We start from the raw sequence: 17,633 nt of genomic DNA on the forward strand, positions 1-17,633 counted from the left end.
GTTTCTTCTTGTCATCCACTTTGTCTATTTCATCTGTGAACTCGAGTAGCTGTCAAGAGTAACTCATCAGAATGTTATATAGCATTGACCACCCAGTTAGTCTTGTTGTTGTTGTTTTTTCTCTCTTTGAAGAGCTTTAGTTCTATTTCCCAATCTGTTTATTTTTCTAGGTTTCACCAGCTATTATCAGTAAACTGAATTTTAAAAAAATTTCCTGTCTTGAGTTTTTCAAGATCATCAGGAGCCAGTGCCTTTCTTTTGATTTATCTCCACATTGTCACACAGGACCATAGTGAAATATACCTCCATTCTCCAATTAAGTAATATTATGGCTTACATGTCTCAGTTTCTACAATTCTGTAAGCAAAAATTTTCCACTTTACTGATTCAGATTGTCCTGCAAAGGCACAGGACAGTTAGAGATTACAGTTTTGATCTTTGAGGATTCCAAAAGCTATCCATCTATTTCCCCTCAGTGTCTTGATTCTATTTTCAGGGAAGAGTTAGGAGTTGACCAAAAATTGTTCTATAATGTTTCATTTTGCTTTTTGAAAGGCAGCTCATTCTGGTAAAGATATTGCAGCTTGGAGTCAAAGGGTCAGAGAATCTGGTTTCAAACTGTATATGCTTCCAGGACGCTGATCTATCATCTATCTATCTATCTATATCTATCTAGACATAGATAGACAAACAGATGATAGATATAGATATATTCTCAAAGGTTGTGGTGAGAATCAAGTGAGATAATATTAGGTAATAATTTGTCTTGTAAATGTTAGTTGGTATTTTTTATCCCCAATGAATACAAAAAACATGGTGTCAATCTTTAATTACATCCATGTTAACCATCATAAACTGAAACATAACTTATTGAATAAATGTATATGCTTCCTAAATTTATGATGGAATAACTCTTCAACAATGGGAAGTAATAATTGAGACAAAAACAGAAGTTTGTTCATGGAGGCCTGAGTTTACAGATAAAAGATAAGTGTGTGCTCAATGACACAAAGGAATAACAGATAGAAGTAGAGAGACTAAATGGTTCAAATAAAACTAAAAGTGACAGCACGGTATTTGCTATTTCTGGTTAATTTAGATGAACGTTGAAATTTATTAATAAATAAATAAAAGTTGTACAAACCTGCAGTGAAATATTATTTAGAAATAAATAGGAATGAAGTACTCTTACATGCTACCGCATGGATGAACCTTAAATACACTATGCTCCATGAAAGAAAACAGAAAAAAAAGATCATGTTGATTTGTTGATTCCATTTAAATATAATGTCCATAAGCAAATTAATTAAGGCAGAAAGTAGATTAGTGTTTGCCTAAGGATAAGGGGAGTGTTGCAGGAAATTAAGGACTTACTGCACAGGAATAAATGAATATGTTTTAGAATAAAACATATTCTAAAATGTTTCAGGGTAATAAAAATGTTCAAAAATTGATTGTGGCTATGGTTGCAAAACTATGTGAATATGCTGCAAACCAAATATTTTAAATGGTTTTTATATGTGAATTATATCTCAATAAAGCTGTTGTAACAAAGAAGAAAAAAATGCAAAAGGAAAAAGGAGAAGAGCCTTGAGGAGAACAAGTGTTACTAAGTTTTCTTTATCAACAATTCATTCTTCTGTTACTATTAACTTTAAGTAATTTGTAAACAGCATAATAATGATTTTTATACCAGAATTCTTCAAGAACTCTCAAAATCTCCTTTATAAAATCACATGAAGGAACATATATAGTAAGCATTATTAGTAAACTAGGAACCTATTTTAGTCTTTGACTTTTCATAGAATAAATTAAGTGAAGGTGACAAAGTAAAATAGCATTTGTAGGAACATTTCCTATTTCCCATAGTCCCTGGTATGAAACACATCATTAAAAATATTAAGACATCCTTAGGGGCAAGATTAGTGGATCTACCTAAACCCCAGTAATGAACATACGTGTCAGTGCCAATTGTTCTTAGTTTAAAATGACCAGCTGGTGTAAAATAACAGAATGCATTTTTTCACCATTCCAACCATAACATTTTTTTTGTGAAATTCATGACTACACATTATTTTTTTTGTAATTATTTATTTTGTAATCTTTTTTTTTTACCTCTTTATTGGAGTATAATTGCTTTACAATGGTGTGTTAGTTTCTGCTTTATAACAAAGTGAATCAGCTATACATATACATATATACCCATATCTCCTCCCTCTTGCATCTCCCTCCCACCCTCCCTATCCCACCCCTCTAGCTGGTCACAAAGCACCGAGCTGATCTCCCTGCGCTATGTGGCTGCTTCCCACTAGCTATCTATTTTACATTTGGTAGTATATATAAGTCCATGTCACTCTCTCACTTCATCCCAGCTTACCCTTCCCCCTCCCCGTGTCCTCAAGTCAATTTTCTACATCTGCGTCTGTATTCCTGTCCTGCCTCTAGGTTCTTCAAAACCATTTTTTTTCTTTTTTTGTAGATTCCATATATATGCATTAGCATATGGTATTTGTTTTTCTCTTTCTGATTTACTTCACTCTGCATGACAGACTCTAGGTCCATCCATCTCACTACAAATAACTCAATTTCATTTCTTTTTATTGCTGAGGAATAGTCCATTGTATATATGTGTCACATCTTCTTTATCCATTCATCTGTTAATGGGCAATTAGGTTGCTTCCATGTCCTGGCTATTGTAAATAGTGCTGCAATGAATATTGTGGTACAGGACTCTTTTTGAATTATGGTTTTCTCAGGGTATATGCCCAGTAGTGGGATTGCTGGGTCATATGGTAGTTTTATTTTTAGTTTTTTAAGGAACCTCCATACTGTTCTCTATGGTGGCTGTATCAATTTCCATTCCCATCAACAGTGCAAGAGGGTTCCCTTTCCTCCACACTCTCTCCAGCGTTTATTCTTTGTAGATTTTTTGATGTGGCCATTCAGAGAAGTGTGAGGTGATATCTCATTGTAGTTTTGATTTGCCTTTCTCTAATGATTAGTGATGTTGAGCATTCTTTCATATGTTTGTTGGCAATCTGTATATCTTCTTTGGAGAAATGTCTATTTAGGTCTTCTGCCCATTTTTGGATTGGGTTGTTTGTTTTTTTGATATTGAGCTGCATGAGCTGCTTGTAAATTTTGTAGATTAATCTTTTGTCAGTTGCTTCATTTGCAAATATTTTCTCCCATTCTGAGGGTTGTCTTTTCATATTGTTATGTTTTCCTTTGCTGTGCAAAAGCTTTTAAGTTTCATTAGGTTCCATTTATTTATTTTTGTCTTTATTTCCATTTCTATAGGATGTGGGTCAAAAAGGATTTTGCTGTGATTTGTCATATATAGCATACTCTCTTGAACTATGTTGACCATAGTATCTCCAAACATTTTATGTACAACATCTTATTATCTCGTCTAAACAACAAAAAGCTTTACACTTTTCACATGAAGAACTGGGCTTTGAGAGGTAAAATAACTTTTCAATATTATAATAGCTTGTAAGAATACAGCTAGCACTACATAATACTGATGGCTGGGTGGCTTATAAACAACAGAATTTATTGTTCTGGGATCTTGGAAGTCCAAGATCAAGGCTCTACATGGTCAAGTTCTGGTGAGGGCCCTCTTCCTGGTTCATAGCTGATACCTTTTTTCTGTGTTCTCACATGGTGGAAGTGGCAGGGACATCCCTAGAACTTCTTTTATAAGGACACTAATCATATTCATGAGAGCTCTACTCTCATGACCCACTTCCTAGAACCCCCACCTCCTCCACCTCCTAATACCATCAACTATGGGAGTTAGGATTTCAACATGAATTTGGAGTACATAAACATTCAGACCATAGTAAAAGGTGGCTATTTTTAGTAGTTAAATATTAATCCTGGATATAAACATATTGAGTATGATGTAATTAAGGAACAGCCAAATAGAAATGTCCAGGAATGGGTTTATGATGACATACTGTATTTAAGTGAGAGTTTTGTGGAGAAAGTCTGGGCATCTTCATAATAAAAATAATGAAAATGGCTGCACTTTCTGAGGAAGTAGTTGTCAGGAGGAAAGACTATAGAGATGGAAACAATATAGGCATCTGTGCTAGATTCTTAAAACAACTTTTCTCTAAATAAGGGAGAAGAAGGAAGAAAAAGAAAGGGGAGTGGGGAGAGAATTTGTTAAACCATGTTTCCTGTTTATTTACAAATATGTACCAGTCAATAGATTAATAAAAAATTATCAATACACAAACTGTAAGACCATAATACATCATGAGAAACTTTCAACTGCCCAGTTAAAAAAAGCTATGATTCTTTTAAGAGAAAATATCATTTCAGAGGCAGAAAGGGAGAAAGTGCTAAACTTCAAGAATATAAAGAAAAAATGAGAACTGGTCCTCTGTTAATTTTAAATTTAAGAAAATAATTCAGTTAAACTTAGATGCTAAGATTTCCTCTTCATTCAACATCGGCAAACAAATTTGGCCTCTCCACCACCAGCCTGGATCCTGCTCACAATATCACCATTAAAATTCACTTGCTAGAGATAGTTAACACTGGTGTATGGTACATAGTAAATTGTTAAGAGAGTAGATTTAAGAGTTCTCATCACAAGGACAATCTTTTTCTTTTCTTTTCATTGCATTTTTATAAAAAGATGGATGTTAACTAAACCTATTGTGGGAATCATTTCACAATATATGTAAATCAAACCATCATGTTGCTGGGACTTCCCTGGTGGTGCAGTGGTTAATAATCTGCCAGCCAATGCAGGCAACACGGGTTCGAGCCCTGGTCTGGGAAGATCTCACATGCCGAGGAACAACTAAGGCCATGTGCCACAACTACTGAGCCTGTGCTCTAGAGCCCATGAGCCACAACTACTGAGTCCATGTGCCATAACTACTGAAGCCCACATGCCTAGAGCCCATGCTCTGCAACAAGAGAAGCCACCGCAGTGAGAAGACTGCACACCGCAATGAAGAGTAGCCCCTTCTTGGCAGAACTAGAGAAAGCCCCGCATAGAAACAAAGACCCAATGCAGCAAAAATAAAATATATAAATAAATAAATTTTAAAAAACACATCATATTATACACCTTAATCTTATACAATGATATATGTCAATGATTTCTCAATGAAATTGGGAAAAAAATTAACCTGAACTAGAGTTATATAAAAGAGAAGACATATGAAAATTTTATCTGATTGGGTAACATAAGACACAATAACCAGGGAAAAGGTGAGAAAATTAAGTTAGTCATTGTCTACTTGCTCTCTGCAATACCAAGTATCACCAATGATGGTGAAACCTAGCTGTTTATGCCAGAGTCTCTCATCACCAAGGTGAATGAGAAGGATCTCTTTTGAGTCAGTGACCAGTAAATAATCTGTTACACCTTTTTGGGGGGAGCTCAAAATTAAATTTATAATCTTATCTAAATATGGGTTATGGGTTCTTACTTTCATGAATAAAGAGAAGTGTTATATTAATGGGGGTTATAAATTATATGAGGGATGATTTCCATGACTGTCTTCACCACAAACTTCGTATGTTTCTTGGACAAGGATGGAATGGGGAGGTGGGGAGGAAGGATAATATTTAATATTTATTCTGCACCAATTACATTGATTTTTCTGTTAATATATTCTAAATTAATCTCTCTCTCTACAACTCACTTTTCTTAACAATGAAATAGTCTAATAATAATCCATTATAAAGCTGATTCACTTCTGTTAGTACAGCAGAAACTAATGCAACATTTTAAAACAATTTTACTCCAATAAAAAAATAGAATCATAAAAAAGTGAAAATAATTTAAATGAAAGAAATAGGCAAATATTATTTATATAAAATGTAAACATTTAAAATAAAATAGCTATTATTAGTGAGAATATGGGCAGTGGTACACTGGTAAACAGACTCTCTGGGGAATAAAATTCCTCATTTGTAGTGTTTGGCAATTTCCATGATGTAAATGCTTTCAACATGTCATAAGATAAGCTATCAATGTGACGTGACTGTACACAGAGTTAGGAAGAGATGCAGGATCAGCTCTCCCAAGCTGGTATGAGCCAATGCTGTTATACTACAAGTTTATGGAAATGGATACACTTATACATGATTTTTGACACATTCTCTTTGCATGCTATGTTGCAGTAAGATTCAAAATTATAAAAGTAAGTATAATTTGATGGGCCAATAGATTATCAAGTTATCTATACATGGAAATTTTTTGTGGAAATCCAAGTTATCAGAGGCTATGTCTATAGCTATCTAGACACAATGGAGATTTTTTTTGCAGTTTTGTTTGTAATAGTGAAGCTGAATGAATAAATAAATAGCTACATAGATTTACATTATACCTATACTATGAAAATTAAACAATTATTGTAAAATTTAAAAAGAAACATGTGGAATAAAGAAAGAAAAAGGAGGAAAGAGAGAAATTTGGAAGGATAAATTGTTATTTCTCAGGAAAGATATGGGAGAAGAAAGTGTGATGGGGACCTTTCAGATTTACTCTTTGTATTTCTGTATTTTTTTGAATTTTTAAACTAAATATTTGTCATAAAAATCGAGATAATAATAATGACACAGGGAATTCCTTGGAGGTCCCGTGGTTAGGACTCTGCCCTTCCACTGCAGGGGGTATGGGTTCAATCCCTGGTCAGGGAACTAAGATCCTGCATACCAGGTGGTCCTAGCTGCTTAAGCCAGAGTTCCTCATCACCAAGGTGAATGAGCAGTATCTCACTGAGTCACAGAGTCTCAGTGAAAATCATAAAAATGATTTGATGCATTATAAAGAATGCTCGTTAGCTTTTTGTTTTTTTTTTGTGGTACACTGGTCTCTCACTGTTGTGGCCTCCCCGTTGTGGAGCACAGGCTCCAGGCGCGCAGGCTCAGCAGCCATGGCTCACGGGCTTAGCCGCTCCGTGGCATGTGGGATCTTCCCAGACCGGGGCACGAACCCGTGTCCCCTGCATCGGCAGGCGGTCTCTCAACTACTGCACCACCAGGGAAGCCCTGGTTAGCTTTTTTAAAAAAAGTTTATTTTATATTGGAGTATATTTGATTAACAATGTTGTGTTAGTTTCAGGTGTACAGCAAAGTGATTCAGTTATACAAATACATATATCTGTTGTTTTTCAAATTCTTTTCCCATTTAGGTTGCAACAAAATATTGAGCAGAGTTCCTTGTTGGTTATCTCTTTTAAATATAGTAATGTGTAAATATCAATCCCATATTTATTTCTTTGGACCTCATATTCTTTCATCCTATAATTATAAAAAATCCTATAATCCCTTAACCTGTAATTATTTTTAAAAATCTAATTATTTATCATATATTAATAAAAATCCTATAATTCTTTAACTTATTGTTTACTTAATACTTGTCTTGGTGTACTGGAGCTGGCTTATACTGGTTCATGGGAAGAGCTGAATTTTAAATTTTCAGGAATTTGGTATGTCAGTAGTTACAACTTTTATTATAAATAAAATAATATAAACTTATAAATAGTGCTAAAGTTAAAATTGGTTTTAGGTTAATTCAATTTGTATGGGAGTAAGAAATAATTTAACAATAGAATACATATTATATTTAATGATTATAAATTTATTGAGAAAAGAGAGAATTGAGATGCAACTCCATTGCTTGTGGTTGAATTGCAATAATAAGTTAACTATGGATACAACTGTTAATTATGTTATTAAGTTCGGCCCCAAAATTTTTAGTTCATGAAAATAAGCTAAGAAAAAAAAATAATGTGGGTAAGAAAAAATACTGAAATATAAATGACAGGATAAAAATACTTTGCATAGATATTAAAAATTAATGTAAAAGTTTCCTTCATAAAGCCCTGACAAAACATTGTGAGAAAAAGCCAAAATGTGTGGTTTCAACTACTGGGTATAAAGTTGATGAGTAGAATAAAATAAGAGCAAAATTAAAATCCATTCAGAACTTGTATATTAGTGTGCTAGGAACTGAATATACAAAGATGAGAAGACATTTATCCCAGCCCTCAAAGGACTTTTCAATGATATGAAAAGGAAAATCTAATAAATTCTCTAATACAGCTAAGCTAAGCTTCCTGGGAGGTTTGCCTCAGTCCTACTAGAAGAATGACAAACTATTTTTAAATAAAAAATAATTGCTTCACTAATCTGATAACAATGATACTTTTTTCTAAAGTCAGAAGATAAAGGGGAACAATTCTTACCTGCTCAACTGACAGAAAGCTACAAAGTCATCTTATTTCCGTGGAATCTTTCACATTGAGTGTTTTCTTTGGAAAATACAGAAGCATTCTTCTGAAAAAATTATGTCTTAGTTGATTATCTATTTTTCCTTTGTCTGTTATGACTTTGGAAACAGTGCCAATTTCTAAACAGTGCCCATTTCTAAAATCTAGCAAGCCCTTCTCTTGCTGGAAATTATCCAGAGTCCACTTGTTTCTGAAAATAACAAAGTGCTGCATCAAAAAAAGGAAAGAAACTGAAAGGAATCATAATTTTTTAAAAGTGATAATTATAACACACACACACAAAAATTCCTGAATGCTCCAGGTACATGAGACTAACAGGCTAACTTCTTTTTTTTTTGCAGTACGCAGCCCTCTCACTGTTGTGGCCTCTCCCATTGCAGAGCACAGGCTCTGGATGTGCAGGCTCAGTGGCCATGGCTCACGGGCCCAGCTGCTCTGCGGCATGTGGGACTTTCCCGGACCGGGGCACGAACCCATGTCCCCTGCATCGGCAGGTGGACTCTCAACCACTGCACCACCAGGGAAGCCCAGGCTAACTTCTTAATAGAGAATACATGATTATCCTGGGGGTGGGGGGGAATATAAGTAATAATTTGGTGGAAACTAAAAGAAGGTGTTATATCAATTCATGATTGGAGAGAAACAGTGATTCTAAATTGGAGGGAGTAACTCAACCAGTTGGTAGTTTATATTTTAAAGTCATGTAAGGAGTGTTGGCTTAGATTTGTGTTGTAAACCCTATGTCAAAAGCAGCTCCTTACAGTTTTGATGCAAATTAATGACATAGTAGCATGTAAGGTACATGAAGTCAGAAATTTCTATTTTTGTTCACTATATTTATTAATAGTAAATACTATTTTACTAATATTTATTTTTTTATTTGCATTGTGTCCCTATACTCATCACAGAGTAAGAAATTGACTATTTATAGAATAAATGAATGCCTGAATTAAAAAAATGAATGACAGAAAGAGGTACATAATTCTATGATAGCAACAACTAGCCTCAATTCCAAGAATAACATATTACATTTGCTGTAATGTAATTAAATAGCTAGCTAACCTAGCCGATAAAGAATTCTGGCTTCTTGGCTTCACAATTTATTTGAAATGGTTTTAAGATGGCATCAACAAACAGTATTTATGCATTTATTCTGGAGAATTAGCTGGGCAAATTCCAGTTTTGGTTCAGTGAAATTCATTTACTGGAAGAATAAAGACTTGAAAATAAAACTTTTGCTTTTGTTTATTGTCACACTATTAAGAAACTTGAAGATCTGTTAGTAAACCTTTCCCTTATTCTTTATTTTTTTACAAAAGAGCAAAATTAAATATATAGGCAAGTATATTGTCGTCAAAAACGTCATACATATTTCCTTTGCTATTTCCAGGTTTTCATTCTTTACCACAGATGCAGGAGGCTAGGAATAAAAACTCTTGGCCAGATTTTGCCATCAGCTTCCCCAAAGAAAAGAAAAATATATATATATGTGTTATGTATATATATTTGGTGTGTAATTGTAATATGCAGCAGCAAATTGACTTTCATGCAAGGTTTCTTCCTTTAAAAGTCTTCTAGAAGAATTAATTTATCCATAAGCTCTTCAGAGAATCAAGATGAGATTCATTATTTGTAAATAATTCCTGCTAGTTTTGTTGAATATCAGCATTGATTAACTGCTAGTTGTCATTTATCAGCTTCCAAGTCAGCTGATTCAGCTACTTAACTTTTTGTGTGGCTATAATTTCCCCCCTCAGATTATTTCTCCTCTGCTTTACCCAGAACTTAGCATAGCATGATTTTCTAAGAGAGAAAGCACATATACAAACTATGATCCAAAACTAAATTCTTCAGCATCAACTTTTCAGAACTAATTTTGTTGATTTAGATGCATGAGTTGTTCCAACTTCCAACTGTTTGGTCTTCCCAGCATGACTGACACATTGGTAAGCAACATTTCAGATGACTCCAGCTCCCACCTTTTGAGCTGTCTCAACAAATAAGAAGTATTCCCCACTGTCCAAGGTCCAAATTCCTTACTCATAGAATCAGTAGCATAATAAATGGTCATATCACTTTCCTAACTTTTAGGGTAATTTTTATACAGCTTGGTAATAACATTAGAAACTCTAGGATTTTACCAATTTTATTGATCGTTTTTAAAGAAAAATTTATGGTTTCGTAAAAATCTAATTGTGCAATGTTTTATGTTATTTTTTTATTTTTTATTTTTTTAGTTTTTCTTAATGTTTACTTACCTTGGGTTTAATTTGCTCTTCTTTTTCTGTTTTTTGTTTGTTTGTTTGTTTTTGCTTTTTTAAAATGTGGAAACATCTTTTCTAACATAGGCATTTAATACCATAAATTTCTCTCTGCTTTAAGTGTATCCCACAGATAGTAGTATACTGTGTTTCAATATTCATTCAGTCCAAAATATTTTCTAATTTTCTTTGGGTTTCTTGACCTGTGGATTATTTACAAGTTTCTGCTTAATTTGCAAGTAGAGATTTGGGAGATATCTTTTCTCATTGTTCTCTGTTAATTCTTTTGTGATCTGAGAAAACTCTCTGAATTATTAAGTTTCTAAATTTTTTGAGACACTTCCAACATATGAACTTTTGTGATAAATGTTCCACATAAACAGAAAAATATTCTATAGTTTCTTTTTTTTAAAACATCTTTATTAGAGTATAATTGCTTTACAATGGTGTGTTAGTTTCTGCTTTATAACAAAGTGAATCAGTTATACATACACATATGTCCCCATATCTCTTCCCTCTTGCATCTCCCTCCCTCCCACCCTCCCTATCCCACCCCTCTAGGTGGTCACAAAGCACCGAGCTGATCTCCTTGTGCTATGCAGCTGCTTCCCACTAGCTACCTATTTTACTTTTGGTAGTGTATATATGTCAATGCTACTCTCTCACTTCATCCAAGCTTCCCCTTCCACCAACCCCATGTCCTCAAGTCCATTCTCTACATTTGCATCTTTATTCCTGTCCTGCCCCTAGGTTCATCAGAACATTTTTTTTTTTTTAGACTCCATGTATATGTGTTAGCATATGGTATTTGTTTTTCTCTTTCTGACTTACTTCACTCTGTATGACAGACTCTAGGTCCATGCACCTCACTACAAATAACTCAATTTCGTTTCTTTTAATAGCTGAGTAGTATTCCATTTTATATATGTGCAACATCTTCTTTATCCTTTCACCCATCAATGGACACTTAGGTTGCTTCCATGTCCTTATTATTGTAAATAGTGCTGCAATAAACATTGTGGTACATGTCTCTTTTTGAATTATGGCTTTCTCAAGGTATATGCTCAGTAGTGGGATTACTGGGTCTTATTGTAGTTCTATTTTTAGTTTTTTAAGGAACATCCATACTGTTCTCCATAGTGGCTGTATCAATTTACATTCCTACCAACAGTGCAAGAGGGTTCCCTTTTCTCCACACCCTCTCCAGCATTTATTGCTTGTAGATTTTTTGATGATGCCCATTCTGACCAGTGTGAGGTGATACCTTGTTGTGGTTTTGACTTACATTTCTCTAATGGTTAGTGATGTTGAGCATTCTTTCATGTGTTTGTTGGAAATCTGTATATCTTCTTCGGAGAAGTGTCTATTTAAGTCTTCTTCCCCTTCATTTTTATTTAAATTTATTTAAATGACTATATTTTTATTGGTACTATTTTTTCTAAATAAGCTTTTTTTGTCTACTCTTTTGAGTTTTGATGTTTTATAGTTTATTTGATCTATTTATTCCATTTATTAATGGTTTCTTTCATATACTTTTCATTGCAGCATCTGCCTGAGTCTCCTCTTGACTTGTTTCCACAATATATCATGTTTCTTTGTGGGTTAAGTTTTAGTAGAATTGTTTTCCACACTATAAATCCCCAAAGTCAGAAGTGATCTTCCAGATCTGCTATGTATTTGCTTCTAACAAGTACCTTAGCTGTAGAATCAAACAATGAGCAATATTTATAATATTCATTTTGGAACTACATTATAGAGGTAATGTACCTATTATTGAAGTAAAATGTGCATACAATAAACCAAATCAATTTTAAGGATATGGTTAAATGATTTTGCTAAATGTATATAAACATGCAACCAACACAAAAATCAAGATAGAGATTTCTGTCATCCAAAAAGTTCTTCTCATTCACCTTTTCATTCAATTTGTCCAAACCATCCACAATCAAGAAAATGCATGTTTTCTGTTATTATAATTTAAATTTTCCTTACCTAGAATTTCAAGGAAAAGGAAATAGGGTTTCAAATAAAAAGAGCATGATTTTTTATGACTGACTTTTTTTGACAGGAATAATGTTTTGAGTTATTCATGTTGTTATGTGTATCATTAGTTTGTACATTTATATTTCTGAGAAGTATTCAATTTACTGAATATACCATGCTTTGATAATCCATTCAGTGACTGATGGACATTTCCCTTGTTTCCATTTTGGGGTTGTAATGAATAAAGCAGTTATGTAGATTGTTCTCCAAGTTCTTCTGTATGCAAATGTTTTTATTTCTCTTGGGTGAATACCTAAGATTGAAATTTCTAGGCTATATGATGATTAAGTTTAACCATATCAAAAACTGCCAAACTGTTTTTCCAAATGGTTGTACTATTTTACATTATTAATAGAAATATCTGAGAGTTCTATTTGTTCCCTATTCTCAGTAACAACTGACTTTGACAATCATTTTAATTTTAGCCATCTCGTCGGCTATTTCACTGTGAAAATTTAAATTTGGCTTAATGAAAGTGACATTTACATATGGTAAATTTTATTCTTTAAGTATTCAGTTCTGTGAGTTCTAATAAACACATACAATCTTGTAACTAGTACCACAATCATAATACATAGCAGTTCTATCACCTCACCCACAATTCTCCTGTGTCCATTTTTTAGACCATATACCACTCCCCACCTCCAATCCCTGGCACCAATCTGACAGACTTTCTGTTCCTGTAGTTTTGCTTTTCCAAAATATTATATAAATACATTCATAGGCTATATAGCCTTTGAGTTTGGCTTCTTTTATAGTATTTAGCATAATGCAACTGAGATTAATCCATGGCATTGTGTTAGTAGTTGATTCTTTTATTGCTAAATGATATTTTAATTAATTAATTAATGTATTTATTTATTTTTGGCTGTGTTGGGTCTTTGTTGCTGTGCACAGGCTTTCTCTAGTTGGGGTGTGCAGGCTTCTCATTGCAGTGGCTTCTCTTGTTGCAGAGCACAGGCTCTAGGTGTGTGGGCTTTTGTGGCTCATGGGCTTAGTTGCTCTATGGCATGTGGGATCTTCCTGGATCAGAGCTTGAACCCACATCCCCTGCATTGGCAGGTGGACTCAACCACTATGTCACCAGGGAAGTCCCGCTGAGTGATATTTGATTGTGAATGAACCACAGGTTCTTTTGCCATTCACCAAATAGGGGAAATCCATGCTGTTTTCAGTTTGGAATAATTATAAGTAAATTATGTGCTTATTTATCATCCACTGAATTCCCAGGTTTACCTAGTCAATCATGTTAAAATTAAGGCATTGATGAGGAAAGAGGGAGACCTTGAAACTAGGGATGGAGGTATCTGGTCAGACACAGGAAAAGCTGATTATCTTACTCCATTGAGCCTCCTTTGTAAATGAAAGCAACTTTGTTTCCTATGCCTGAAGAAACTTAAAAATCCTGTTTAAAAATAGCACATCAGAAACATCTGTAAATGACATACAAAATTGTTCTCAAAATTACAAAAGAAGATGGAAAACTAATGTTCTTCATGGTTGGGCATGCTCTCTTGTTAAACCCTAATCCTATATTTTGAAATTCAGAGCAGGAAGGTGTGAAGACCACAGTATAATTTCAAATAGCCCAGAACGTGTCACACTTGAGGAGTTCAGGCTTCATTTCCTATCTTATTTTCTATAGATTACTGGTTTAGCATTTGGGAACGTAATCATAGTTTTTAGGTAGTAAAAAGGGTCATGACAAAGAAAATTTCTCTTATGACTATCTCATCACATACTCTAACCACATCATTTTCTGGACTTGTTCTGTGTTGTGCTAAATTACTAAATCTAGGGCATTTCTGTCTCAGATGTGCAACTGCAGTTCATTTGTCTGAGCCTGATGCAGTTGAATACATAATGACATTCCTTTCTGTTGTCTCTTTGCCCCTTCTTCACTGGAGAGCATTTAGAGGCTCTCTACAGTTTTAGGAACAAAGTTTCTTTATTTAAAGTTCTTGAAATAACTGAGAGAAAATACAAAGAGAATAGGAATTTGGCTCAACTGACCAAGATTTGAAACTCAGCTTTACCTACATCTTGGACAATAAACAAAATTTTCTCCACAATTTTGAAATAAACATTGTAATATCTATCATATTCTGTTGTTTTGAATAGTAAATGAGATACTGCATGCACCAGTACATAGCCCAAACACCGATAATTTATTAATAAACACTATACACACTTAGAAAAGTAGGGTATAAATCTGGATTTGCCTATATATCTTTCATTCGTTTATTTTCATACAGTCATTCATATTTTAAAGTTTACTTTTTTAAAATAAATATTTAGCATTTATCAGTCTGCGGGTGAGTTTACCATTGTGAATAAGATACAATGACTGTCCCTGGAGTAGTCATTCTAAAATAAACAATCATATTTTTAATATGAAGAATGTTATAAAACAGTGTCTTTTAATACTATAGAATGATTTGTAATCAACTGACAATATTTATTCAGTATACCTTGTCTGTCATAATCTTTATGAAGAAGGTCTAGATGAGGACAGAATTATATAAGTAGGAGTAATTATAATCCTTGATTTTAAAGATCTCACAGCTTATCATCTCTTGTGGTGGGTATGCTTTTCCATTCCAGGTGTAGGGTTTATTGAAGAAGGCACAGCATCTAAACCATGTCTAGTACATAATAGGATTTTAAAAATATTTTATCAAAGAATTAATAAATTCAGAAAAATGAAATGTCTTTTCTTTAGTTTGACATCAACTTAGGGAAAAAAGAACAAAACTATTTTATAGAAATGCAAGAGAAGGAGGAAGATAAATAAAACAGCCATTGAAATTACATATGGGGAAGTATTTAGGATGTATGGTGCTTAAGCAAGAAAATTAAGCTTCTATTGAGTGGGAGATAGAAAAGCTGTAATACACTGCAAAATGAGGTAAAGGAACTAGACTTATAGTATTTAAATTAAAATGACCGAGTACTAAATGTGTGGATGGAGGTATAGTCAAGATAGCTGAGTAGGATGGCCCGGAGCCTACTTCCTCTCACAGGGACATCAAAATTACAATTATTTACAGAGAAATTATCTATGAGAACAACCTGCAGACTAGCAGAAAATATTTTCCAAAATAAAAATATAAAGAAAGAACCCCAATAAGGTGGGTAGAAGGGGAGGAGATGCAGTATGGTCAAGACCCACACCCCAGGGTAAGTGACCCACAAACAGAAAGATAATCACATTACAGTGGTTCTCCCCAAGAAGAAAGGGGTCCAAGCCCCATATCGGGGATCTCAAGCCTGGGAGTCCTGCACTGGATAAAAGAGCCTCCAGAACACTGTGTTTTGAGGCCAGTGGGGCTTGTGGATAGAAAATTGGAGGGCTATAGGAAACAGAGACTCCACTCTTAAAGGGTACATGCAAAATTTCACATTATTTGAGTCCTAGTGGAGAGGGAGAAATTTAAAAGTAGGCTGGGTCGGACCCACTTGCTGATATTAGTTCTCTCAAAGATATAGGAGGTAAATAGGACTCTCCTGGGGTTGGAGATGCTGGTATAAGCCATTTCAGCAACATCATATACCACAAGGACACTAGTGCTGACAAGCCCCATATTGGAGTTCTCTTACTAGCCTATTAATGTTGGGGGCTTACCCACCAACAAGAAGTTCATCATCAGCCCTGGGCCCCCATGGGGCCCCCACCAGTGGGTTAGCATCAACCATAGGCCCCCTCAGTTGCCACAGCCAGGTGCTTCAGGACCCAGCCCTGCACACCAGCAAGGAAGCACAAGCCCTGGGCTCACTTGGGCCCTGCAACCAACCAGCCAGGGACATGACACCACCTGTTAATAAGCCAGTATCAGCCAAGGTCTCCCCCTGCAAAATGTTCAGCCAGTTACCCCAGGATGAGGCCCTCCATCAGCAGGCTGGCACCAACACTTGGCTCCCTGAATCCCACAGCCAGCTGCCACCACCACCAGTGGGCCAGCAGCCACCCAACAAGGTAGGTCCTGCCATCAACAGGGCCAGTAACCTGCGCTGATAACCAGCATGCCCACAGTAGTCAGCACCATACAGAAGGGTGCACACAACCCACATAAGGGACAACACCAGAGCATATAGATGGGAGTGTGCTGCTGGGTCCCAAAGGACATCTCCTACATAAAGCCACTTCTCCAAGATCAGGTAAATTAATCAACCTATTTAATATATACAGTAAACACAGAGAATTAGGCAAAATGAAGAGATAGAGGAATACATTCCAAATGAAGGCACAAGATAAAACCTTAGAAAAAGAACTAAACAAAATAGAGATAAGAAATCTACCCTATAAAGAATTCAAGATAACAATCATAAAGAAGCTCAACAAACTTGGGGAAAGAATGCATGAATATAAAGTGACAATTTTAACAGGAGTTAGAATATATGAAGAAGAATCAAACAGAGCTGAATAATACAATAACTGAGATTAAAAATGCACTAGAACAAAACAAAGATATACTATATAGCACAGGGAATTATAGCCTGTCATTTTCTGGTCATAACTTATAATGGAGTATAATCTGCAAAATATTGAGTCACTATGTGGTACACCTGAAACTAACATGACAGTATAAATCAACTATACTTCAATAAAATATAGATTAGATGATACAGAGGAACAGATCATAAATCTGGAAGGGAAAGTATTGGAAATCACCCAAGCTGAACAGTAAAAAAATAGATGAGGATAATTTAAAATGATTCTGGGACACATCAAGCAACTAACATGTTATAAGGGTCCTGGAAGGAGAAGAGAGCAAGAAAGGGGCAAATAATGGTGTATTTGAAGAAATAATAGCTAAAAACATCCTTAACCTGAGAAAGGAAACAAAGATCCAGCTCTAGGAAACAAAGAGAGCTGCAAAGAATTTGAAGCCAAAGAGGTCCACACCAAAACACATTATAATTAAAATGGCAAATAATCATGATAAAGATAGAATCTTAAATGCAGCAAGAGAAAAACAACTAGTTACATACAAAGGAACTCCTATAAGACCAAGCTTTGACTTTTCAACAAAAACATTGCAGTCCAGAAGAGAGCAGTGCA

The sequence above is a fragment of the Grampus griseus genome (assembly GCF_964374135.1).
Source record: "Grampus griseus genome assembly, chromosome: 20".
Classification (NCBI taxonomy): Eukaryota; Metazoa; Chordata; class Mammalia; order Artiodactyla; family Delphinidae; genus Grampus; species Grampus griseus.